Source organism: Lactuca saligna, chromosome 1, assembly GCF_052625555.1.
Source record: "Lactuca saligna cultivar CGN05327 chromosome 1, ASM5262555v1, whole genome shotgun sequence".
NCBI classification, from domain to species: Eukaryota; Viridiplantae; Streptophyta; class Magnoliopsida; order Asterales; family Asteraceae; genus Lactuca; species Lactuca saligna.
In genome coordinates, this window is record NC_136417.1 from 154,045,415 (window position 1) to 154,065,558 (window position 20,144).

The window sequence follows — 20,144 nt, forward strand, 5'->3', positions numbered from 1 at the left end:
ATACGAAAACCATCAACCACGAACCGGAGGGCAGCCGAGCATAGAAATAGCAAGAAAGAAAGGGAAAAAAAACACGTAAAATCTAGAAAAACGCAAACGGACAACGAAAAAAGGGGGGTGCAACACGAGGACTTCCCAGGGGGTCACCCATCCTAGTACTACTCTCGCCCAAGCACGCTTAACTGCGGAGTTCTGATGGGATCCGGTGCATTAGTGCTGGTATGATCACACCCGAAATACTATCCATGTTTATTGTTTTTATGTGTTACAAGACGCAGAACCTCCTTTGTTTTGGTACGCGTGGCGTGGGACCCACGTGACCGATCGGCTCCGTTACAAAAATACGAAAACCATCAACCACGAACCGGAGGGCAGCCGAGCATAGAAATAGCAACAAAGAAAGGAAAAAAAAAACACGTAAAATCTAGAAAAAACGCAAACAGACAACGAAAAAAGGGGGGTGCAACACAAGGACTTCCCAGGGGGTCACCAATCCTAGTACTACTCTCGCCCAAGCACGCTTAACTGCGGAGTTCTGATGGGATCCGGTGCATTAGTGCTGGTATGATCGCACCCGAAATACTATCCATGTTTATTGTTTTTATGTGTTACAAGACGCAGAACCTCCTTTGTTTTGGTACGCGTGGCGTGGGACCCACGTGACCGATCGGCTCCGTTACAAAAATACGAAAACCATCAACCACGAACCGGAGGGCAGCCGAGCATAGAAATAGCAAGAAAGAAAGGGAAAAAAAACACGTAAAATCTAGAAAAAACGCAAACGGACAACGAAAAAAGGAGGGGTGCAACACGAGGACTTCCCAGGGGGTCACCAATCCTAGTACTACTCTCGCCCAAGCACGCTTAACTGTGGAGTTCTGATGGGATCCGGTGCATTAGTGCTAGTATGATCGCACCCGAAATACTATCCATGTTTATTGTTTTTATGTGTTACAAGACGCAGAACCTCCTTTGTTTTGGTACGCGTGGCGTGGGACCCACGTGACCGATCGGCTCCGTTACAAAAATACGAAAACCATCAACCACGAACCGGAGGGCAGCCGAGCATAGAAATAGCAACAAAGAAAGGAAAAAAAAAACACGTAAAATCTAGAAAAAACGCAAACAGACAACGAAAAAAGGGGGGTGCAACACAAGGACTTCCCAGGGGGTCACCAATCCTAGTACTACTCTCGCCCAAGCACGCTTAACTGCGGAGTTCTGATGGGATCCGGTGCATTAGTGCTGGTATGATCGCACCCGAAATACTATCCATGTTTATTGTTTTTATGTGTTACAAGACGCAGAACCTCCTTTGTTTTGGTACGCGTGGCGTGGGACCCACGTGACCGATCGGCTCCGTTACAAAAATACGAAAACCATCAACCACGAACCGGAGGGCAGCCGAGCATAGAAATAGCAAGAAAGAAAGGGAAAAAAAACACGTAAAATCTAGAAAAAACGCAAACGGACAACGAAAAAAGGAGGGGTGCAACACGAGGACTTCCCAGGGGGTCACCCATCCTAGTACTACTCTCGCCCAAGCACGCTTAACTGATGGGATCCGGTGCATTAGTGCTGGTATGATCGCACCCGAAATACTATCCATGTTTATTGTTTTTATGTGTTACAAGACGCAGAACCTCCTTTGTTTTGGTACGCATGGCGTGGGACCCACGTGACCGATCGGCTCCGTTACAAAAATACGAAAACCATCAACCACGAACCGGAGGGCAGCCGAGCATAGAAATAGCAAGAAAGAAAGGAAAAAAAACACGTAAAATCTAGAAAAAATGCAAACGGACAACGAAAAAAGGGGGGTGCAACACGAGGACTTCCCAGGGGGTCACCAATCCTAGTACTACTCTCGCCCAAGCATGCTTAACTGCGGAGTTCTGATGGGATCCGGTGCATTAGTGCTGGTATGATCGCACCCGAAATACTATCCATGTTTATTGTTTTTATGTGTTACAAGACGCAGAACCTCCTTTGTTTTGGTACGCGTGGCGTGGGACCCACGTGACCGATCAGCTCCGTTACAAAAATACGAAAACCATCAACCACGAACCGGAGGGCAGCCGAGCATAGAAATAGCAAGAAAGAAAGGGAAAAAAAACACGTAAAATCTAGAAAAAACGCAAACGGACAACGAAAAAAGGAGGGGTGCAACACGAGGACTTCCCAGGGGGTCACCCATCCTAGTACTACTCTCGCCCAAGCACGCTTAACTGCGGAGTTCTGATGGGATCCGGTGCATTAGTGCTGGTATGATCGCACCCGAAATACTATCCATGTGTATTGTTTTTATGTGTTACAAGACGCAGAACCTCCTTTGTTTTGGTACGCGTGGCGTGGGACCCACGTGACCGATCGGCTCCGTTACAAAAATACGAAAACCATCAACCATGAACCGGAGGGCAGCCGAGCATAGAAATAGCAAGAAAGAAAGGGAAAAAAAAACACGTAAAATCTAGAAAAAACGCAAACGGACAACGAAAAAAGGAGGGGTGCAACACGAGGACTTCCCAGGGGGTCACCCATCCTAGTACTACTCTCGCCCAAGCACGCTTAACTGATGGGATCCGGTGCATTAGTGCTGGTATGATCGCACCCGAAATACTATCCATGTTTATTGTTTTTATGTGTTACAAGACGCAGAACCTCCTTTGTTTTGGTACGCGTGGCGTGGGACCCACGTGACCGATCGGCTCCGTTACAAAAATACGAAAACCATCAACCACGAACCGGAGGGCAGCCGAGCATAGAAATAGCAAGAAAGAAAGGGAAAAAAAACACGTAAAATCTAGAAAAAACGCAAACGGACAACGACAAAAGGGGGGTGCAACACGAGGACTTCCCAAGGGGTCACCCATCCTAGTACTACTCTCGCCCAAGCACGCTTAACTGCGGAGTTCTAATGGGATCCGGTGCATTAGTGCTGGTATGATCGCACCCGAAATACTATCCATGTTTATTGTTTTTATGTGTTACAAGACGCAGAACCTCCTTTGTTTTGGTACGCGTGGCGTGGGACCCACGTGACCGATCGGCTCCGTTACAAAAATACGAAAACCATCAACCACGAACCGGAGGGCAGCCGAGCATAGAAATAGCAAGAAAGAAAGGGAAAAAAAACACGTAAAATCTAGAAAAAACGCAAACGGACAACGAAAAAAGGAAGGGTGCAACACGAGGACTTCCCAGGGGGTCACCCATCCTATGACTACTCTCGCCCAAGCACGCTTAACTGCGGAGTTCTCATGGGATCTGGTGCATTAGTGCTGGTATGATCGCACCCGAAATACTATCCATGTTTATTGTTTTTATGTGTTACAAGACGCAGAACCTCCTTTGTTTTGGTACGCGTGGCGTGGGACCCACGTGACCGATCGGCTCCGTTACAAAAATACGAAAACCATCAACCACGAACCGGAGGGCAGCCGAGCATAGAAATAGCAAGAAAGAAAGGAAAAAAAACATGTAAAATCTAGAAAAAACGCAAACGGACAACGAAAAAAGGGGGGTGCAACACAAGGACTTCCCAGGGGGTCACCAATCCTAGTACTACTCTCGCCCAAGCACGCTTAACTGCGGAGTTCTGATGGGATCCGGTGCATTAGTGCTGGTATGATCGCACCCAAAATACTATCCATGTTTATTGTTTTTATGTGTTACAAGACGCAGAACCTCCTTTGTTTTGGTACGCGTGGCGTGGGACCCACGTGACCGATCGGCTCCGTTACAAAAATACGAAAACCATCAACCACGAACCGGAGGGCAGCCGAGCATAGAAATAGCAAGAAAGAAAGGGAAAAAAAACACGTAAAATCTAGAAAAAACGCAAACGGACAACGAAAAAAGGAGGGGTGCAACACGGGACTTCCCAGGGGGTCACCCATCCTAGTACTACTCTCGCCCAAGCACGCTTAACTGTGGAGTTCTGATGGGATCCGGTGCATTAGTGCTGGTATGATCGCACCCGAAATACTATCCATGTTTATTGTTTTTATGTGTTACAAGACGCAGAACCTCCTTTGTTTTGGTACGCGTGGCGTGGGACCCACGTGACCGATCGGCTCCGTTACAAAAATACGAAAACCATCAACCACGAACCGGAGGGCAGCCGAGCATAGAAATAGCAAGAAAGAAAGGGAAAAAAACACGTAAAATCTAGAAAAAACGCAAACGGACAACGAAAAAAGGAAGGGTGCAACACGAGGACTTCCCAGGGGGTCACCCATCCTATGACTACTCTCGCCGAAGCACGCTTAACTGCGGAGTTCTCATGGGATCTGGTGCATTAGTGCTGGTATGATCGCACCCGAAATACTATCCATGTTTATTGTTTTTATGTGTTACAAGACGCAGAACCTCCTTTGTTTTGGTACGCGTGGCGTGGGACCCACGTGACCGATCGGCTCCGTTACAAAAATACGAAAACCATCAACCACGAACCGGAGGGCAGCCGAGCATAGAAATAGCAAGAAAGAAAGGAAAAAAAAAACATGTAAAATCTAGAAAAAACGCAAACGGACAACGAAAAAAGGGGGGTGCAACACAAGGACTTCCCAGGGGGTCACCAATCCTAGTACTACTCTCGCCCAAGCACGCTTAACTGCGGAGTTCTGATGGGATCCGGTGCATTAGTGCTGGTATGATCGCACCCAAAATACTATCCATGTTTATTGTTTTTATGTGTTACAAGACGCAGAACCTCCTTTGTTTTGGTACGCGTGGCGTGGGAACCACGTGACCGATCGGCTCCGTTACAAAAATACGAAAACCATCAACCACGAACCGGAGGGCAGCCGAGCATAGAAATAGCAAGAAAGAAAGGGAAAAAAAACACGTAAAATCTAGAAAAAACGCAAACGGACAACGAAAAAAGGAGGGGTGCAACACGAGGACTTCCCAGGGGGTCACCCATCCTAGTACTACTCTCGCCCAAGCACGCTTAACTGTGGAGTTCTGATGGGATCCGGTGCATTAGTGTTGGTATGATCGCACCCGAAATACTATCCATGTTTATTGTTTTTATGTGTTACAAGACGCAGAACCTCCTTTGTTTTGGTACGCGTGGCGTGGGACCCACGTGACCGATCGGCTCCGTTACAAAAATACGAAAACCATCAACCACGAACCGGAGGGCAGCCGAGCATAGAAATAGCAAGAAAGAAAGGGAAAAAAAACACGTAAAATCTAGAAAAAACGCAAACGGACAACGAAGAAGGAAGGGTGCAACACGAGGACTTCCCAGGGGGTCACCCATCCTATGACTACTCTCGCCCAAGCACGCTTAACTGCGGAGTTCTGATGGGATCTGGTGCATTAGTGCTGGTATGATCGCACCCGAAATACTATCCATGTTTATTGTTTTTATGTGTTACAAGACGCAGAACCTCCTTTGTTTTGGTACGCGTGGCGTGGGACCCACGTGACCGATCGGCTCCGTTACAAAAATACGAAAACCATCAACCACGAACCGGAGGGCAGCCGAGCATAGAAATAGCAAGAAAGAAAGGAAAAAAAAAACATGTAAAATCTAGAAAAAACGCAAACGGACAACGAAAAAAGGGGGGTGCAACACAAGGACTTCCCAGGGGGTCACCAATCCTAGTACTACTCTCGCCCAAGCACGCTTAACTGCGGAGTTCTGATGGGATCCGGTGCATTAGTGCTGGTATAATCGCACCCAAAATACTATCCATGTTTATTGTTTTTATGTGTTACAAGACGCAGAACCTCCTTTGTTTTGGTACGCGTGGCGTGGGACCCACGTGACCGATCGGCTCCGTTACAAAAATACGAAAACCATCAACCACGAACCGGAGGGCAGCCGAGCATAGAAATAGCAAGAAAGAAAGGGAAAAAAAACACGTAAAATCAAGAAAAAACGCAAACGGACAACGAAAAAAGGAGGGGTGCAACACGGGACTTCCCAGGGGGTCACCCATCCTAGTACTACTCTCGCCCAAGCACGCTTAACTGTGGAGTTCTGATGGAATCCGGTGCATTAGTGCTGGTATGATCGCACCCGAAATACTATCCATGTTTATTGTTTTTATGTGTTACAAGACGCAGAACCTCCTTTGTTTTGGTACGCGTGGCGTGGGACCCACGTGACCGATCGGCTCCGTTACAAAAATACGAAAACCATCAACCACGAACCGGAGGGCAGCCGAGCATAGAAATAGCAAGAAAGAAAGGGAAAAAAAACACGTAAAATCTAGAAAAAACGCAAACGGACAACGAAAAAAGGAAGGGTGCAACACGAGGACTTCCCAGGGGGTCACCCATCCTATGACTACTCTCGCCCAAGCACGCTTAACTGCGGAGTTCTCATGGGATCTGGTGCATTAGTGCTGGTATGATCGCACCCGAAATACTATCCATGTTTAATGTTTTTATGTGTTACAAGACGCAGAACCTCCTTTGTTTTGGTACGCGTGGCGTGGGACCCACGTGACCGATCGGCTCCGTTACAAAAATACGAAAACCATCAACCACGAACCGGAGGGCAGCCGAGCATAGAAATAGCAAGAAAGAAAGGAAAAAAAAAACATGTAAAATCTAGAAAAAACGCAAACGGACAACGAAAAAAGGGGGGTGCAACACAAGGACTTCCCAGGGGGTCACCAATCCTAGTACTACTCTCGCCCAAGCACGCTTAACTGCGGAGTTCTGATGGGATCCGGTGCATTAGTGCTGGTATGATCGCACCCAAAATACTATCCATGTTTATTGTTTTTATGTGTTACAAGACGCAGAACCTCCTTTGTTTTGGTACGCGTGGCGTGGGACCCACGTGACCGATCGGCTCCGTTACAAAAATACGAAAACCATCAACCACGAACCGGAGGGCAGCCGAGCATAGAAATAGCAAGAAAGAAAGGGAAAAAAAAAAACACGTAAAATCTAGAAAAAACGCAAACGGACAACGAAAAAAGGAGGGGTGCAACACGAGGACTTCCCAGGGGGTCACCCATCCTAGTACTACTCTCGCCCAAGCACGCTTAACTGTGGAGTTCTGATGGGATCCGGTGCATTAGTGTTGGTATGATCGCACCCGAAATACTATCCATGTTTATTGTTTTTATGTGTTACAAGACGCAGAACCTCCTTTGTTTTGGTACGCGTGGCGTGGGACCCACGTGACCGATCGGCTCCGTTACAAAAATACGAAAACCATCAACCACGAACCGGAGGGCAGCCGAGCATAGAAATAGCAAGAAAGAAAGGGAAAAAAACACGTAAAATCTAGAAAAAACGCAAACGGACAACGAAAAAAGGAAGGGTGCAACACGAGGACTTCCCAGGGGGTCACCCATCCTATGACTACTCTCGCCCAAGCACGCTTAACTGCGGAGTTCTCATGGGATCTGGTGCATTAGTGCTGGTATGATCGCACCCGAAATACTATCCATGTTTAATGTTTTTATGTGTTACAAGACGCAGAACCTCCTTTGTTTTGGTACGCGTGGCGTGGGAACCACGTGACCGATCGGCTCCGTTACAAAAATACGAAAACCATCAACCACGAACCGGAGGGCAGCCGAGCATAGAAATAGCAAGAAAGAAAGGAAAAAAAAAACATGTAAAATCTAGAAAAAACGCAAACGGACAACGAAAAAAGGGGGGTGCAACACAAGGACTTCCCAGGGGGTCACCAATCCTAGTACTACTCTCGCCCAAGCACGCTTAACTGCGGAGTTCTGATGGGATCCGGTGCATTAGTGCTGGTATGATCGCACCCAAAATACTATCCATGTTTATTGTTTTTATGTGTTACAAGACGCAGAACCTCCTTTGTTTTGGTACGCGTGGCGTGGGACCCACGTGACCGATCGGCTCCGTTACAAAAATACGAAAACCATCAACCACGAACCGGAGGGCAGCCGAGCATAGAAATAGCAAGAAAGAAAGGGAAAAAAAAACACGTAAAATCTAGAAAAAACGCAAACGGACAACGAAAAAAGGAGGGGTGCAACACGAGGACTTCCCAGGGGGTCACCCATCCTAGTACTACTCTCGCCCAAGCACGCTTAACTGTGGAGTTCTGATGGGATCCGGTGCATTAGTGCTGGTATGATCGCACCCGAAATACTATCCATGTTTATTGTTTTTATGTGTTACAAGACGCAGAACCTCCTTTGTTTTGGTACGCGTGGCGTGGGACCCACGTGACCGATCGGCTCCGTTACAAAAATACGAAAACCATCAACCACGAACCGGAGGGCAGCCGAGCATAGAAATAGCAAGAAAGAAAGGGAAAAAAACACGTAAAATCTAGAAAAAACGCAAACGGACAACGAAAAAAGGAAGGGTGCAACACGAGGACTTCCCAGGGGGTCACCCATCCTATGACTACTCTCGCCCAAGCACGCTTAACTGCGGAGTTCTCATGGGATCTGGTGCATTAGTGCTGGTATGATCGCACCCGAAATACTATCCATGTTTAATGTTTTTATGTGTTACAAGACGCAGAACCTCCTTTGTTTTGGTACGCGTGGCGTGGGACCCACGTGACCGATCGGCTCCGTTACAAAAATACGAAAACCATCAACCACGAACCGGAGGGCAGCCGAGCATAGAAATAGCAAGAAAGAAAGGAAAAAAAAAACATGTAAAATCTAGAAAAAACGCAAACGGACAACGAAAAAAGGGGGGTGCAACACAAGGACTTCCCAGGGGGTCACCAATCCTAGTACTACTCTCGCCCAAACACGCTTAACTGCGGAGTTCTGATGGGATCCGGTGCATTAGTGCTGGTATGATCGCACCCGAAATACTATCCATGTTTATTGTTTTTATGTGTTACAAGACGCAGAACCTCCTTTGTTTTGGTACGCGTGGCGTGGGACCCACGTGACCGATCGGCTCCGTTACAAAAATACGAAAACCATCAACCACGAACCGGATGGCAGCCGAGCATAGAAATAGCAAGAAAGAAAGGGAAAAAAACACGTAAAATCTAGAAAAAACGCAAACGGACAACGAAAAAAGGAAGGGTGCAACACGAGGACTTCCCAGGGGGTCACCCATCCTATGACTACTCTCGCCCAAGCACGCTTAACTGCGGAGTTCTCATGGGATCTGGTGCATTAGTGCTGGTATGATCGCACCCGAAATACTATCCATGTTTAATGTTTTTATGTGTTACAAGACGCAGAACCTCCTTTGTTTTGGTACGCGTGGCGTGGGAACCACGTGACCGATCGGCTCCGTTACAAAAATACGAAAACCATCAACCACGAACCGGAGGGCAGCCGAGCATAGAAATAGCAAGAAAGAAAGGAAAAAAAAAACATGTAAAATCTAGAAAAAACGCAAACGGACAACGAAAAAAGGGGGGTGCAACACAAGGACTTCCCAGGGGGTCACCAATCCTAGTACTACTCTCGCCCAAGCACGCTTAACTGCGGAGTTCTGATGGGATCCGGTGCATTAGTGCTGGTATGATCGCACCCAAAATACTATCCATGTTTATTGTTTTTATGTGTTACAAGACGCAGAACCTCCTTTGTTTTGGTACGCGTGGCGTGGGACCCACGTGACCGATCGGCTCCGTTACAAAAATACGAAAACCATCAACCACGAACCGGAGGGCAGCCGAGCATAGAAATAGCAAGAAAGAAAGGGAAAAAAAAACACGTAAAATCTAGAAAAAACGCAAACGGACAACGAAAAAAGGAGGGGTGCAACACGAGGACTTCCCAGGGGGTCACCCATCCTAGTACTACTCTCGCCCAAGCACGCTTAACTGTGGAGTTCTGATGGGATCCGGTGCATTAGTGCTGGTATGATCGCACCCGAAATACTATCCATGTTTATTGTTTTTATGTGTTACAAGACGCAGAACCTCCTTTGTTTTGGTACGCGTGGCGTGGGACCCACGTGACCGATCGGCTCCGTTACAAAAATACGAAAACCATCAACCACGAACCGGAGGGCAGCCGAGCATAGAAATAGCAAGAAAGAAAGGGAAAAAAACACGTAAAATCTAGAAAAAACGCAAACGGACAACGAAAAAAGGAAGGGTGCAACACGAGGACTTCCCAGGGGGTCACCCATCCTATGACTACTCTCGCCCAAGCACGCTTAACTGCGGAGTTCTCATGGGATCTGGTGCATTAGTGCTGGTATGATCGCACCCGAAATACTATCCATGTTTAATGTTTTTATGTGTTACAAGACGCAGAACCTCCTTTGTTTTGGTACGCGTGGCGTGGGACCCACGTGACCGATCGGCTCCGTTACAAAAATACGAAAACCATCAACCACGAACCGGAGGGCAGCCGAGCATAGAAATAGCAAGAAAGAAAGGAAAAAAAAAACATGTAAAATCTAGAAAAAACGCAAACGGACAACGAAAAAAGGGGGGTGCAACACAAGGACTTCCCAGGGGGTCACCAATCCTAGTACTACTCTCGCCCAAGCACGCTTAACTGCGGAGTTCTGATGGGATCCGGTGCATTAGTGCTGGTATGATCGCACCCGAAATACTATCCATGTTTATTGTTTTTATGTGTTACAAGACGCAGAACCTCCTTTGTTTTGGTACGCGTGGCGTGGGACCCACGTGACCGATCGGCTCCGTTACAAAAATACGAAAACCATCAACCACGAACCGGATGGCAGCCGAGCATAGAAATAGCAAGAAAGAAAGGGAAAAACAAAACACGTAAAATCTAGAAAAAACGCAAACGGACAACGAAAAAAGGGGGGTGCAACACGAGGACTTCCCAGGGGGTCACCCATCCTAGTACTACTCTCGCCCAAGCACGCTTAACTGCGGAGTTCTGATGGGATCCGGTGCATTAGTGCTGGTATGATCGCACCCGAAATACTATCCATGTTTATTGTTTTTATGTGTTACAAGACGCAGAACCTCCTTTGTTTTGGTACGCGTGGCGTGGGACCCACGTGACCGATCGGCTCCGTTACAAAAATACGAAAACCATCAACCACGAACCGGAGGGCAGCCGAGCATAGAAATAGCAAGAAAGAAAGGGAAAAAAAAATACGTAAAATGTAGAAAAAACGCAAACGGACAACGAAAAAAGGGGGGGTGCAACACGAGGACTTCCCAGGGGGTCACCCATCCTATGACTACTCTCGCCCAAGCACGCTTAACTGCGGAGTTCTCATGGGATCTGGTGCATTAGTGCTGGTATGATCGCACCCGAAATACTATCCATGTTTAATGTTTTTATGTGTTACAAGACGCAGAACCTCCTTTGTTTTGGTACGCGTGGCGTGGGACCCACGTGACCGATCGGCTCCGTTACAAAAATACGAAAACCATCAACCACGAACCGGAGGGCAGCCGAGCATAGAAATAGCAAGAAAGAAAGGAAAAAAAAAACATGTAAAATCTAGAAAAAACGCAAACGGACAACGAAAAAAGGGGGGTGCAACACAAGGACTTCCCAGGGGGTCACCAATCCTAGTACTACTCTCGCCCAAGCACGCTTAACTGCGGAGTTCTGATGGGATCCGGTGCATTAGTGCTGGTATGATCGCACCCAAAATACTATCCATGTTTATTGTTTTTATGTGTTACAAGACGCAGAACCTCCTTTGTTTTGGTACGCGTGGCGTGGGACCCACGTGACCGATCGGCTCCGTTACAAAAATACGAAAACCATCAACCACGAACCGGAGGGCAGCCGAGCATAGAAATAGCAAGAAAGAAAGGGAAAAAAAAAACACGTAAAATCTAGAAAAAACGCAAACGGACAACGAAAAAAGGAGGGGTGCAACACGAGGACTTCACAGGGGGTCACCCATCCTAGTACTACTCTCGCCCAAGCACGCTTAACTGTGGAGTTCTGATGGGATCCGGTGCATTAGTGCTGGTATGATCGCACCCGAAATACTATCCATGTTTATTGTTTTTATGTGTTACAAGACGCAGAACCTCCTTTGTTTTGGTACGCGTGGCGTGGGACCCACGTGACCGATCGGCTCCGTTACAAAAATACGAAAACCATCAACCACGAACCGGAGGGCAGCCGAGCATAGAAATAGCAAGAAAGAAAGGGAAAAAAACACGTAAAATCTAGAAAAAACGCAAACGGACAACGAAAAAAGGAAGGGTGCAACACGAGGACTTCCCAGGGGGTCACCCATCCTATGACTACTCTCGCCCAAGCACGCTTAACTGCGGAGTTCTCATGGGATCTGGTGCATTAGTGCTGGTATGATCGCACCCGAAATACTATCCATGTTTAATGTTTTTATGTGTTACAAGACGCAGAACCTCCTTTGTTTTGGTACGCGTGGCGTGGGACCCACGTGACCGATCGGCTCCGTTACAAAAATACGAAAACCATCAACCACGAACCGGAGGGCAGCCGAGCATAGAAATAGCAAGAAAGAAAGGAAAAAAAAAACATGTAAAATCTAGAAAAAACGCAAACGGACAACGAAAAAAGGGGGGTGCAACACAAGGACTTCCCAGGGGGTCACCAATCCTAGTACTACTCTCGCCCAAGCACGCTTAACTGCGGAGTTCTGATGGGATCCGGTGCATTAGTGCTGGTATGATCGCACCCAAAATACTATCCATGTTTATTGTTTTTATGTGTTACAAGACGCAGAACCTCCTTTGTTTTGGTACGCGTGGCGTGGGACCCACGTGACCGATCGGCTCCGTTACAAAAATACGAAAACCATCAACCACGAACCGGAGGGCAGCCGAGCATAGAAATAGCAAGAAAGAAAGGGAAAAAAAAACACGTAAAATCTAGAAAAAACGCAAACGGACAACGAAAAAAGGAGGGGTGCAACACGAGGACTTCCCAGGGGGTCACCCATCCTAGTACTACTCTCGCCCAAGCACGCTTAACTGTGGAGTTCTGATGGGATCCGGTGCATTAGTGCTGGTATGATCGCACCCGAAATACTATCCATGTTTATTGTTTTTATGTGTTACAAGACGCAGAACCTCCTTTGTTTTGGTACGCGTGGCGTGGGACCCACGTGACCGATCGGCTCCGTTACAAAAATACGAAAACCATCAACCACGAACCGGAGGGCAGCCGAGCATAGAAATAGCAAGAAAGAAAGGGAAAAAAACACGTAAAATCTAGAAAAAACGCAAACGGACAACGAAAAAAGGAAGGGTGCAACACGAGGACTTCCCAGGGGGTCACCCATCCTATGACTACTCTCGCCCAAGCACGCTTAACTGCGGAGTTCTAATGGGATCTGGTGCATTAGTGCTGGTATGATCGCACCCGAAATACTATCCATGTTTAATGTTTTTATGTGTTACAAGACGCAGAACCTCCTTTGTTTTGGTACGCGTGGCGTGGGACCCACGTGACCGATCGGCTCCGTTACAAAAATACGAAAACCATCAACCACGAACCGGAGGGCAGCCGAGCATAGAAATAGCAAGAAAGAAAGGAAAAAAAAAACATGTAAAATCTAGAAAAAACGCAAACGGACAACGAAAAAAGGGGGGTGCAACACAAGGACTTCCCAGGGGGTCACCAATCCTAGTACTACTCTCGCCCAAGCACGCTTAACTGCGGAGTTCTGATGGGATCCGGTGCATTAGTGCTGGTATGATCGCACCCAAAATATTATCCATGTTTATTGTTTTTATGTGTTACAAGACGCAGAACCTCCTTTGTTTTGGTACGCGTGGCGTGGGACCCACGTGACCGATCGGCTCCGTTACAAAAATACGAAAACCATCAACCACGAACCGGAGGGCAGCCGAGCATAGAAATAGCAAGAAAGAAAGGGAAAAAAAAAACACGTAAAATCTAGAAAAAACGCAAACGGACAACGAAAAAAGGAGGGGTGCAACACGAGGACTTCCCAGGGGGTCACCCATCCTAGTACTACTCTCGCCCAAGCACGCTTAACTGTGGAGTTCTGATGGGATCCGGTGCATTAGTGCTGGTATGATCGCACCCGAAATACTATCCATGTTTATTGTTTTTATGTGTTACAAGACGCAGAACCTCCTTTGTTTTGGTACGCGTGGCGTGGGACCCACGTGACCGATCGGCTCCGTTACAAAAATACGAAAACCATCAACCACGAACCGGAGGGCAGCCGAGCATAGAAATAGCAAGAAAGAAAGGGAAAAAAACACGTAAAATCTAGAAAAAACGCAAACGGACAACGAAAAAAGGAAGGGTGCAACACGAGGACTTCCCAGGGGGTCACCCATCCTATGACTACTCTCGCCCAAGCACGCTTAACTGCGGAGTTCTCATGGGATCTGGTGCATTAGTGCTGGTATGATCGCACCCGAAATACTATCCATGTTTAATGTTTTTATGTGTTACAAGACGCAGAACCTCCTTTGTTTTGGTACGCGTGGCGTGGGACCCACGTGACCGATCGGCTCCGTTACAAAAATACGAAAACCATCAACCACGAACCGGAGGGCAGCCGAGCATAGAAATAGCAAGAAAGAAAGGAAAAAAAAAAACATGTAAAATCTAGAAAAAACGCAAACGGACAACGAAAAAAGGGGGGTGCAACACAAGGACTTCCCAGGGGGTCACCAATCCTAGTACTACTCTCGCCCAAGCACGCTTAACTGCGGAGTTCTGATGGGATCCGGTGCATTAGTGCTGGTATGATCGCACCCAAAATACTATCCATGTTTATTGTTTTTATGTGTTACAAGACGCAGAACCTCCTTTGTTTTGGTACGCGTGGCGTGGGACCCACGTGACCGATCGGCTCCGTTACAAAAATACGAAAACCATCAACCACGAACCGGAGGGCAGCCGAGCATAGAAATAGCAAGAAAGAAAGGGAAAAAAAAACACGTAAAATCTAGAAAAAACGCGAACGGACAACGAAAAAAGGAGGGGTGCAACACGAGGACTTCCCAGGGGGTCACCCATCCTAGTACTACTCTCGCCCAAGCACGCTTAACTGTGGAGTTCTGATGGGATCCGGTGCATTAGTGCTGGTATGATCGCACCCGAAATACTATCCATGTTTATTGTTTTTATGTGTTACAAGACGCAGAACCTCCTTTGTTTTGGTACGCGTGGCGTGGGACCCACGTGACCGATCGGCTCCGTTACAAAAATACGAAAACCATTAACCACGAACCGGAGGGCAGCCGAGCATAGAAATAGCAAGAAAGAAAGGGAAAAAAACACGTAAAATCTAGAAAAAACGCAAACGGACAACGAAAAAAGGAAGGGTGCAACACGAGGACTTCCCAGGGGGTCACCCATCCTATGACTACTCTCGCCCAAGCACGCTTAACTGCGGAGTTCTCATGGGATCTGGTGCATTAGTGCTGGTATAATCGCACCCGAAATACTATCCATGTTTAATGTTTTTATGTGTTACAAGACGCAGAACCTCCTTTGTTTTGGTACGCGTGGCGTGGGACCCACGTGACCGATCGGCTCCGTTACAAAAATACGAAAACCATCAACCACGAACCGGAGGGCAGCCGAGCATAGAAATAGCAAGAAAGAAAGGGAAAAAAACACGTAAAATCTAGAAAAAACGCAAACGGACAACGAAAAAAGGAAGGGTGCAACACGAGGACTTCCCAGGGGGTCACCCATCCTATGACTACTCTCGCCCAAGCACGCTTAACTGCGGAGTTCTCATGGGATCTGGTGCATTAGTGCTGGTATGATCGCACCCGAAATACTATCCATGTTTAATGTTTTTATGTGTTACAAGACGCAGAACCTCCTTTGTTTTGGTACGCGTGGCGTGGGACCCACGTGACCGATCGGCTCCGTTACAAAAATACGAAAACCATCAACCACGAACCGGAGGGCAGCCGAGCATAGAAATAGCAAGAAAGAAAGGAAAAAAAAAAACATGTAAAATCTAGAAAAAACGCAAACGGACAACGAAAAAAGGGGGGTGCAACACAAGGACTTCCCAGGGGGTCACCAATCCTAGTACTACTCTCGCCCAAGCACGCTTAACTGTGGAGTTCTGATGGGATCCGGTGCATTAGTGCTGGTATGATCGCACCCGAAATACTATCCATGTTTATTGTTTTTATGTGTTACAAGACGCAGAACCTCCTTTGTTTTGGTACGCGTGGCGTGGGACCCACGTGACCGATCGGCTCCGTTACAAAAATACGAAAACCATCAACCACGAACCGGAGGGCAGCCGAGCATAGAAATAGCAAGAAAGAAAGGGAAAAAAACACGTAAAATCTAGAAAAAACGCAAACGGACAACGAAAAAAGGAAGGGTGCAACACGAGGACTTCCCAGGGGGTCACCCATCCTATGACTACTCTCGCCCAAGCACGCTTAACTGCGGAGTTCTCATGGGATCTGGTGCATTAGTGCTGGTATGATCGCACCCGAAATACTATCCATGTTTAATGTTTTTATGTGTTACAAGACGCAGAACCTCCTTTGTTTTGGTACGCGTGGCGTGGGACCCACGTGACCGATCGGCTCCGTTACAAAAATACGAAAACCATCAACCACGAACCGGAGGGCAGCCGAGCATAGAAATAGCAAGAAAGAAAGGAAAAAAAAAACATGTAAAATCTAGAAAAAACGCAAACGGACAACGAAAAAAGGGGGGTGCAACACAAGGACTTCCCAGGGGGTCACCAATCCTAGTACTACTCTCGCCCAAGCACGCTTAACTGCGGAGTTCTGATGGGATCCGGTGCATTAGTGCTGGTATGATCGCACCCAAAATACTATCCATGTTTATTGTTTTTATGTGTTACAAGATGCAGAACCTCCTTTGTTTTGGTACGCGTGGCGTGGGACCCACGTGACCGATCGGCTCCGTTACAAAAATACGAAAACCATCAACCACGAACCGGAGGACAGCCGAGCATAGAAATAGCAAGAAAGAAAGGGAAAAAAAAAACACGTAAAATCTAGAAAAAACGCAAACGGACAACGAAAAAAGGAGGACTGCAACACGAGGACTTCCCAGGGGGTCACCCATCCTAGTACTACTCTCGCCCAAGCACGCTTAACTGTGGAGTTCTGATGGGATCCGGTGCATTAGTGCTGGTATGATCGCACCCGAAATACTATCCATGTTTATTGTTTTTATGTGTTACAAGACGCAGAACCTCCTTTGTTTTGGTACGCGTGGCGTGGGACCCACGTGACCGATCGGCTCCGTTACAAAAATACGAAAACCATCAACCACGAACCGGAGGGCAGCCGAGCATAGAAATAGCAAGAAAGAAAGGGAAAAAAAAAACACGTAAAATCTAGAAAAAACGCAAACGGACAACGAAAAAAGGAAGGGTGCAACACGAGGACTTCCCAGGGGGTCACCCATCCTAGTACTACTCTCGCCCAAGCACGCTTAACTGCGGAGTTCTCATGGGATCCGGTGCATTAGTGCTGGTATGATCGCACCCGAAATACTATCCATGTTTAATGTTTTTATGTGTTACAAGACGCAGAACCTCCTTTGTTTTGGTACGCGTGGCGTGGGACCCACGTGACCGATCGGCTCCGTTACAAAAATACGAAAACCATCAACCACGAACCGGAGGGCAGCCGAGCATAGAAATAGCAAGAAAGAAAGGAAAAAAAAAACATGTAAAATCTAGAAAAAACGCAAACGGACAACGAAAAAAGGGGGGTGCAACACAAGGACTTCCCAGGGGGTCACCAATCCTAGTACTACTCTCGCCCAAGCACGCTTAACTGCGGAGTTCTGATGGGATCCGGTGCATTAGTGCTGGTATGATCGCACCCAAAATACTATCCATGTTTATTGTTTTTATGTGTTACAAGACGCAGAACCTCCTTTGTTTTGGTACGCGTGGCGTGGGACCCACGTGACCGATCGGCTCCGTTACAAAAATACGAAAACCATCAACCACGAACCGGAGGGCAGCCGAGCATAGAAATAGCAAGAAAGAAAGGGAAAAAAAACACGTAAAATCTAGAAAAAACGCAAACGGACAACGAAAAAAGGAGGGGTGCAACACGAGGACTTCCCAGGGGGTCACCCATCCTAGTACTACTCTCGCCCAAGCACGCTTAACTGTGGAGTTCTGATGGGATCCGGTGCATTAGTGCTGGTATGATCGCACCCGAAATACTATCCATGTTTATTGTTTTTATGTGTTACAAGACGCAGAACCTCCTTTGTTTTGGTACGCGTGGCGTGGGACCCACGTGACCGATCGGCTCCGTTACAAAAATACGAAAACCATCAACCACGAACCGGAGGGCAGCCGAGCATAGAAATAGCAAGAAAGAAAGGGAAAACAAAACACGTAAAATCTAGAAAAAACGCAAACGGACAACGAAAAAAGGGGGGGTGCAACACGAGGACTTCCCAGGGGGTCACCCATCCTAGTACTACTCTCGCCCAAGCACGCTTAACTGCGGAGTTCTGATGGGATCCGGTGCATTAGTGCTGGTATGATCGCACCCGAAATACTATCCATGTTTATTGTTTTTATGTGTTACAAGACGCAGAACCTCCTTTGTTTTGGTACGCGTGGCGTGGGACCCACGTGACCGATCGGCTCCGTTACAAAAATACGAAAACCATCAACCACGAACCGGAGGGCAGCCGAGCATAGAAATAGCAAGAAAGAAAGGGAAAAAAAAACACGTAAAATCTAGAAAAAACGCAAACGGACAACGAAAAAAGAAGGGGTGCAACACGAGGACTTCCCAGAGGGTCACCCATCCTAGTACTACTCTCGCCCAAGCACGCTTAACTGCGGAGTTCTGATGGGATCCGGTGCATTAGTGCTGGTATGATCGCACCCGAAATACTATCCATGTTTATTGTTTTTATGTGTTACAAGACGCAGAACCTCCTTTGTTTTGGTACGCGTGGCGTGGGACCCACGTGACCGATCGGCTCCGTTACAAAAATACGAAAACCATCAACCACGAACCGGAGGGCAGCCGAGCATAGAAATAGCAAGAAAGAAAGGGAAAACAAAACACGTAAAATCTAGAAAAAACGCAAACGGACAACGAAAAAAGGGGGGGTGCAACACGAGGACTTCCCAGGGGGTCACCCATCCTAGTACTACTCTCGCCCAAGCACGCTTAACTGCGGAGTTCTGATGGGATCCAGTGCATTAGTGCTGTATGATCGCACCGGAAATACTATCCATGTTTATTGTTTTTATGTGTTACAAGATGCAGAACCTCCTTTGTTTTGGTACGCGTGGCGTGGGACCCACGTGACCGATCGGCTCCGTTACAAAAATACGAAAACCATCAACCACGAACCGGAGGGCAGCCGAGCATAGAAATAGCAAGAAAGAAAGGGAAAAAAAACACGTAAAATCTAGAAAAAACGCAAACGGACAACGAAAAAAGGAGGGGTGCAACACGAGGACTTCCTAGGGGGTCACCCATCCTAGTACTACTCTCGCCCAAGCACGCTTAACTGCGGAGTTCTGATGGGATCTGGTGCATTAGTGCTGGTATGATCGCACCCGAAATACTATCCATGTTTATTGTTTTTATGTGTTACAAGACGCAGAACCTCCTTTGTTTTGGTACGCGTGGCGTGGGACCCACGTGACCGATCGGCTCCGTTACAAAAATACGAAAACCATCAACCACGAACCGGAGGGCAGCCGAGCATAGAAATAGCAAGAAAGAAAGGAAAAAAAAACACGTAAAATCTAGAAAAAACGCAAACGGACAACGAAAAAAGGAAGGGTGCAACACGAGGACTTCCCAGGGGGTCACCCATCCTATGACTACTCTCGCCCAAGCACGCTTAACTGCGGAGTTCTAATGGGATCTGGTGCATTAGTGCTGGTATGATCGCACCCGAAATACTATCCATGTTTATTGTTTTTATGTGTTACAAGACGCAGAACCTCCTTTGTTTTGGTACGCGTGGCGTGGGACCCACGTGACCGATCGGCTCCGTTACAAAAATACGAAAACCATCAACCACGAACCGGAGGACAGCCGAGCATAGAACTAGCAAGAAAGAAAGGGAAAAAAATCTAGAAAAAACGCAAACGGACAACGAAAAAAGGAAGGGTGCAACACGAGGACTTCCCAGGGGGTCACCCATCCTATGACTACTCTCGCCCAAGCACGCTTAACTGCGGAGTTCTAATGGGATCTGGTGCATTAGTGCTGGTATGATCGCACCCAAAATACTATCCATGTTTATTGTTTTTATGTGTTACAAGACGCA

General features: G+C 47.3%; 57 non-coding genes and 2 pseudogenes across 57 annotated transcripts; all 59 read right to left on the reverse strand.

Annotated features, from left to right (window-relative positions):
• Positions 1-114: 114 nt before the first annotated feature.
• On the reverse strand, positions 115-233 carry LOC145025295 (5S ribosomal RNA). Its single transcript, XR_013673317.1, has one exon. It is a non-coding gene; the product is annotated as a 5S ribosomal RNA (ribosomal RNA).
• A 224-nt stretch (positions 234-457) lies between these two features.
• Positions 458-576, reverse strand: LOC145026779 (5S ribosomal RNA). The gene has a single exon (XR_013674732.1). It is a non-coding gene; the product is annotated as a 5S ribosomal RNA (ribosomal RNA).
• A 224-nt stretch (positions 577-800) lies between these two features.
• On the reverse strand, positions 801-919 carry LOC145027133 (5S ribosomal RNA). Its single transcript, XR_013675071.1, has one exon. It is a non-coding gene; the product is annotated as a 5S ribosomal RNA (ribosomal RNA).
• A 224-nt stretch (positions 920-1,143) lies between these two features.
• Positions 1,144-1,262, reverse strand: LOC145026780 (5S ribosomal RNA). The gene has a single exon (XR_013674733.1). It is a non-coding gene; the product is annotated as a 5S ribosomal RNA (ribosomal RNA).
• A 224-nt stretch (positions 1,263-1,486) lies between these two features.
• On the reverse strand, positions 1,487-1,595 carry LOC145027690 (5S ribosomal RNA; annotated as a pseudogene).
• A 222-nt stretch (positions 1,596-1,817) lies between these two features.
• Positions 1,818-1,936, reverse strand: LOC145026965 (5S ribosomal RNA). Its single transcript, XR_013674913.1, has one exon. It is a non-coding gene; the product is annotated as a 5S ribosomal RNA (ribosomal RNA).
• Positions 1,937-2,160: 224 nt separating this feature from the next.
• Positions 2,161-2,279, reverse strand: LOC145017514 (5S ribosomal RNA). Its single transcript, XR_013666551.1, has one exon. It is a non-coding gene; the product is annotated as a 5S ribosomal RNA (ribosomal RNA).
• Positions 2,280-2,504: 225 nt separating this feature from the next.
• On the reverse strand, positions 2,505-2,613 carry LOC145027691 (5S ribosomal RNA; annotated as a pseudogene).
• Positions 2,614-2,836: 223 nt separating this feature from the next.
• LOC145025353 (5S ribosomal RNA) lies at positions 2,837-2,955 on the reverse strand. Its single transcript, XR_013673373.1, has one exon. It is a non-coding gene; the product is annotated as a 5S ribosomal RNA (ribosomal RNA).
• Positions 2,956-3,179: 224 nt separating this feature from the next.
• LOC145027267 (5S ribosomal RNA) lies at positions 3,180-3,298 on the reverse strand. The gene has a single exon (XR_013675196.1). It is a non-coding gene; the product is annotated as a 5S ribosomal RNA (ribosomal RNA).
• Positions 3,299-3,520: 222 nt separating this feature from the next.
• On the reverse strand, positions 3,521-3,639 carry LOC145026781 (5S ribosomal RNA). The gene has a single exon (XR_013674734.1). It is a non-coding gene; the product is annotated as a 5S ribosomal RNA (ribosomal RNA).
• A 224-nt stretch (positions 3,640-3,863) lies between these two features.
• On the reverse strand, positions 3,864-3,981 carry LOC145026470 (5S ribosomal RNA). The gene has a single exon (XR_013674443.1). It is a non-coding gene; the product is annotated as a 5S ribosomal RNA (ribosomal RNA).
• Positions 3,982-4,204: 223 nt separating this feature from the next.
• Positions 4,205-4,323, reverse strand: LOC145027549 (5S ribosomal RNA). Its single transcript, XR_013675463.1, has one exon. It is a non-coding gene; the product is annotated as a 5S ribosomal RNA (ribosomal RNA).
• A 224-nt stretch (positions 4,324-4,547) lies between these two features.
• On the reverse strand, positions 4,548-4,666 carry LOC145026782 (5S ribosomal RNA). Its single transcript, XR_013674735.1, has one exon. It is a non-coding gene; the product is annotated as a 5S ribosomal RNA (ribosomal RNA).
• A 224-nt stretch (positions 4,667-4,890) lies between these two features.
• LOC145026799 (5S ribosomal RNA) lies at positions 4,891-5,009 on the reverse strand. The gene has a single exon (XR_013674751.1). It is a non-coding gene; the product is annotated as a 5S ribosomal RNA (ribosomal RNA).
• Positions 5,010-5,232: 223 nt separating this feature from the next.
• On the reverse strand, positions 5,233-5,351 carry LOC145027183 (5S ribosomal RNA). Its single transcript, XR_013675118.1, has one exon. It is a non-coding gene; the product is annotated as a 5S ribosomal RNA (ribosomal RNA).
• Positions 5,352-5,575: 224 nt separating this feature from the next.
• On the reverse strand, positions 5,576-5,694 carry LOC145026951 (5S ribosomal RNA). The gene has a single exon (XR_013674900.1). It is a non-coding gene; the product is annotated as a 5S ribosomal RNA (ribosomal RNA).
• Positions 5,695-5,918: 224 nt separating this feature from the next.
• Positions 5,919-6,036, reverse strand: LOC145026884 (5S ribosomal RNA). The gene has a single exon (XR_013674836.1). It is a non-coding gene; the product is annotated as a 5S ribosomal RNA (ribosomal RNA).
• A 224-nt stretch (positions 6,037-6,260) lies between these two features.
• Positions 6,261-6,379, reverse strand: LOC145027268 (5S ribosomal RNA). Its single transcript, XR_013675197.1, has one exon. It is a non-coding gene; the product is annotated as a 5S ribosomal RNA (ribosomal RNA).
• A 224-nt stretch (positions 6,380-6,603) lies between these two features.
• Positions 6,604-6,722, reverse strand: LOC145026783 (5S ribosomal RNA). Its single transcript, XR_013674736.1, has one exon. It is a non-coding gene; the product is annotated as a 5S ribosomal RNA (ribosomal RNA).
• A 227-nt stretch (positions 6,723-6,949) lies between these two features.
• Positions 6,950-7,068, reverse strand: LOC145026800 (5S ribosomal RNA). The gene has a single exon (XR_013674752.1). It is a non-coding gene; the product is annotated as a 5S ribosomal RNA (ribosomal RNA).
• Positions 7,069-7,291: 223 nt separating this feature from the next.
• LOC145027270 (5S ribosomal RNA) lies at positions 7,292-7,410 on the reverse strand. The gene has a single exon (XR_013675199.1). It is a non-coding gene; the product is annotated as a 5S ribosomal RNA (ribosomal RNA).
• A 224-nt stretch (positions 7,411-7,634) lies between these two features.
• LOC145026784 (5S ribosomal RNA) lies at positions 7,635-7,753 on the reverse strand. Its single transcript, XR_013674737.1, has one exon. It is a non-coding gene; the product is annotated as a 5S ribosomal RNA (ribosomal RNA).
• A 225-nt stretch (positions 7,754-7,978) lies between these two features.
• On the reverse strand, positions 7,979-8,097 carry LOC145025691 (5S ribosomal RNA). The gene has a single exon (XR_013673694.1). It is a non-coding gene; the product is annotated as a 5S ribosomal RNA (ribosomal RNA).
• Positions 8,098-8,320: 223 nt separating this feature from the next.
• On the reverse strand, positions 8,321-8,439 carry LOC145027271 (5S ribosomal RNA). Its single transcript, XR_013675200.1, has one exon. It is a non-coding gene; the product is annotated as a 5S ribosomal RNA (ribosomal RNA).
• A 224-nt stretch (positions 8,440-8,663) lies between these two features.
• LOC145027038 (5S ribosomal RNA) lies at positions 8,664-8,782 on the reverse strand. The gene has a single exon (XR_013674982.1). It is a non-coding gene; the product is annotated as a 5S ribosomal RNA (ribosomal RNA).
• A 223-nt stretch (positions 8,783-9,005) lies between these two features.
• Positions 9,006-9,124, reverse strand: LOC145027272 (5S ribosomal RNA). The gene has a single exon (XR_013675201.1). It is a non-coding gene; the product is annotated as a 5S ribosomal RNA (ribosomal RNA).
• Positions 9,125-9,348: 224 nt separating this feature from the next.
• LOC145026786 (5S ribosomal RNA) lies at positions 9,349-9,467 on the reverse strand. The gene has a single exon (XR_013674739.1). It is a non-coding gene; the product is annotated as a 5S ribosomal RNA (ribosomal RNA).
• A 225-nt stretch (positions 9,468-9,692) lies between these two features.
• On the reverse strand, positions 9,693-9,811 carry LOC145025692 (5S ribosomal RNA). Its single transcript, XR_013673695.1, has one exon. It is a non-coding gene; the product is annotated as a 5S ribosomal RNA (ribosomal RNA).
• Positions 9,812-10,034: 223 nt separating this feature from the next.
• Positions 10,035-10,153, reverse strand: LOC145027273 (5S ribosomal RNA). The gene has a single exon (XR_013675202.1). It is a non-coding gene; the product is annotated as a 5S ribosomal RNA (ribosomal RNA).
• A 224-nt stretch (positions 10,154-10,377) lies between these two features.
• On the reverse strand, positions 10,378-10,496 carry LOC145026787 (5S ribosomal RNA). The gene has a single exon (XR_013674740.1). It is a non-coding gene; the product is annotated as a 5S ribosomal RNA (ribosomal RNA).
• Positions 10,497-10,721: 225 nt separating this feature from the next.
• LOC145018266 (5S ribosomal RNA) lies at positions 10,722-10,840 on the reverse strand. Its single transcript, XR_013666928.1, has one exon. It is a non-coding gene; the product is annotated as a 5S ribosomal RNA (ribosomal RNA).
• Positions 10,841-11,065: 225 nt separating this feature from the next.
• On the reverse strand, positions 11,066-11,184 carry LOC145027249 (5S ribosomal RNA). Its single transcript, XR_013675179.1, has one exon. It is a non-coding gene; the product is annotated as a 5S ribosomal RNA (ribosomal RNA).
• A 224-nt stretch (positions 11,185-11,408) lies between these two features.
• LOC145026788 (5S ribosomal RNA) lies at positions 11,409-11,527 on the reverse strand. The gene has a single exon (XR_013674741.1). It is a non-coding gene; the product is annotated as a 5S ribosomal RNA (ribosomal RNA).
• A 226-nt stretch (positions 11,528-11,753) lies between these two features.
• LOC145026346 (5S ribosomal RNA) lies at positions 11,754-11,872 on the reverse strand. Its single transcript, XR_013674324.1, has one exon. It is a non-coding gene; the product is annotated as a 5S ribosomal RNA (ribosomal RNA).
• A 223-nt stretch (positions 11,873-12,095) lies between these two features.
• Positions 12,096-12,214, reverse strand: LOC145027274 (5S ribosomal RNA). Its single transcript, XR_013675203.1, has one exon. It is a non-coding gene; the product is annotated as a 5S ribosomal RNA (ribosomal RNA).
• A 224-nt stretch (positions 12,215-12,438) lies between these two features.
• LOC145026789 (5S ribosomal RNA) lies at positions 12,439-12,557 on the reverse strand. Its single transcript, XR_013674742.1, has one exon. It is a non-coding gene; the product is annotated as a 5S ribosomal RNA (ribosomal RNA).
• Positions 12,558-12,782: 225 nt separating this feature from the next.
• Positions 12,783-12,901, reverse strand: LOC145025693 (5S ribosomal RNA). Its single transcript, XR_013673696.1, has one exon. It is a non-coding gene; the product is annotated as a 5S ribosomal RNA (ribosomal RNA).
• A 223-nt stretch (positions 12,902-13,124) lies between these two features.
• Positions 13,125-13,243, reverse strand: LOC145027221 (5S ribosomal RNA). Its single transcript, XR_013675153.1, has one exon. It is a non-coding gene; the product is annotated as a 5S ribosomal RNA (ribosomal RNA).
• A 224-nt stretch (positions 13,244-13,467) lies between these two features.
• LOC145026791 (5S ribosomal RNA) lies at positions 13,468-13,586 on the reverse strand. Its single transcript, XR_013674743.1, has one exon. It is a non-coding gene; the product is annotated as a 5S ribosomal RNA (ribosomal RNA).
• Positions 13,587-13,812: 226 nt separating this feature from the next.
• On the reverse strand, positions 13,813-13,931 carry LOC145025694 (5S ribosomal RNA). Its single transcript, XR_013673697.1, has one exon. It is a non-coding gene; the product is annotated as a 5S ribosomal RNA (ribosomal RNA).
• Positions 13,932-14,154: 223 nt separating this feature from the next.
• LOC145027275 (5S ribosomal RNA) lies at positions 14,155-14,273 on the reverse strand. Its single transcript, XR_013675204.1, has one exon. It is a non-coding gene; the product is annotated as a 5S ribosomal RNA (ribosomal RNA).
• Positions 14,274-14,498: 225 nt separating this feature from the next.
• Positions 14,499-14,617, reverse strand: LOC145026792 (5S ribosomal RNA). The gene has a single exon (XR_013674744.1). It is a non-coding gene; the product is annotated as a 5S ribosomal RNA (ribosomal RNA).
• Positions 14,618-14,842: 225 nt separating this feature from the next.
• On the reverse strand, positions 14,843-14,961 carry LOC145025695 (5S ribosomal RNA). Its single transcript, XR_013673698.1, has one exon. It is a non-coding gene; the product is annotated as a 5S ribosomal RNA (ribosomal RNA).
• A 223-nt stretch (positions 14,962-15,184) lies between these two features.
• LOC145027368 (5S ribosomal RNA) lies at positions 15,185-15,303 on the reverse strand. Its single transcript, XR_013675290.1, has one exon. It is a non-coding gene; the product is annotated as a 5S ribosomal RNA (ribosomal RNA).
• A 223-nt stretch (positions 15,304-15,526) lies between these two features.
• LOC145027276 (5S ribosomal RNA) lies at positions 15,527-15,645 on the reverse strand. Its single transcript, XR_013675205.1, has one exon. It is a non-coding gene; the product is annotated as a 5S ribosomal RNA (ribosomal RNA).
• A 225-nt stretch (positions 15,646-15,870) lies between these two features.
• Positions 15,871-15,989, reverse strand: LOC145027067 (5S ribosomal RNA). The gene has a single exon (XR_013675009.1). It is a non-coding gene; the product is annotated as a 5S ribosomal RNA (ribosomal RNA).
• A 223-nt stretch (positions 15,990-16,212) lies between these two features.
• On the reverse strand, positions 16,213-16,331 carry LOC145027277 (5S ribosomal RNA). Its single transcript, XR_013675206.1, has one exon. It is a non-coding gene; the product is annotated as a 5S ribosomal RNA (ribosomal RNA).
• Positions 16,332-16,555: 224 nt separating this feature from the next.
• On the reverse strand, positions 16,556-16,674 carry LOC145026793 (5S ribosomal RNA). The gene has a single exon (XR_013674745.1). It is a non-coding gene; the product is annotated as a 5S ribosomal RNA (ribosomal RNA).
• Positions 16,675-16,900: 226 nt separating this feature from the next.
• Positions 16,901-17,019, reverse strand: LOC145026701 (5S ribosomal RNA). The gene has a single exon (XR_013674658.1). It is a non-coding gene; the product is annotated as a 5S ribosomal RNA (ribosomal RNA).
• A 226-nt stretch (positions 17,020-17,245) lies between these two features.
• Positions 17,246-17,364, reverse strand: LOC145025736 (5S ribosomal RNA). Its single transcript, XR_013673737.1, has one exon. It is a non-coding gene; the product is annotated as a 5S ribosomal RNA (ribosomal RNA).
• A 224-nt stretch (positions 17,365-17,588) lies between these two features.
• Positions 17,589-17,707, reverse strand: LOC145026794 (5S ribosomal RNA). The gene has a single exon (XR_013674746.1). It is a non-coding gene; the product is annotated as a 5S ribosomal RNA (ribosomal RNA).
• Positions 17,708-17,931: 224 nt separating this feature from the next.
• LOC145025696 (5S ribosomal RNA) lies at positions 17,932-18,050 on the reverse strand. Its single transcript, XR_013673699.1, has one exon. It is a non-coding gene; the product is annotated as a 5S ribosomal RNA (ribosomal RNA).
• Positions 18,051-18,275: 225 nt separating this feature from the next.
• LOC145019069 (5S ribosomal RNA) lies at positions 18,276-18,394 on the reverse strand. Its single transcript, XR_013667393.1, has one exon. It is a non-coding gene; the product is annotated as a 5S ribosomal RNA (ribosomal RNA).
• A 225-nt stretch (positions 18,395-18,619) lies between these two features.
• LOC145022723 (5S ribosomal RNA) lies at positions 18,620-18,738 on the reverse strand. Its single transcript, XR_013670841.1, has one exon. It is a non-coding gene; the product is annotated as a 5S ribosomal RNA (ribosomal RNA).
• A 225-nt stretch (positions 18,739-18,963) lies between these two features.
• Positions 18,964-19,081, reverse strand: LOC145027285 (5S ribosomal RNA). Its single transcript, XR_013675213.1, has one exon. It is a non-coding gene; the product is annotated as a 5S ribosomal RNA (ribosomal RNA).
• A 224-nt stretch (positions 19,082-19,305) lies between these two features.
• Positions 19,306-19,424, reverse strand: LOC145026397 (5S ribosomal RNA). Its single transcript, XR_013674372.1, has one exon. It is a non-coding gene; the product is annotated as a 5S ribosomal RNA (ribosomal RNA).
• Positions 19,425-19,648: 224 nt separating this feature from the next.
• LOC145027223 (5S ribosomal RNA) lies at positions 19,649-19,767 on the reverse strand. Its single transcript, XR_013675155.1, has one exon. It is a non-coding gene; the product is annotated as a 5S ribosomal RNA (ribosomal RNA).
• A 214-nt stretch (positions 19,768-19,981) lies between these two features.
• Positions 19,982-20,100, reverse strand: LOC145027224 (5S ribosomal RNA). Its single transcript, XR_013675156.1, has one exon. It is a non-coding gene; the product is annotated as a 5S ribosomal RNA (ribosomal RNA).
• Positions 20,101-20,144: the final 44 nt, after the last annotated feature.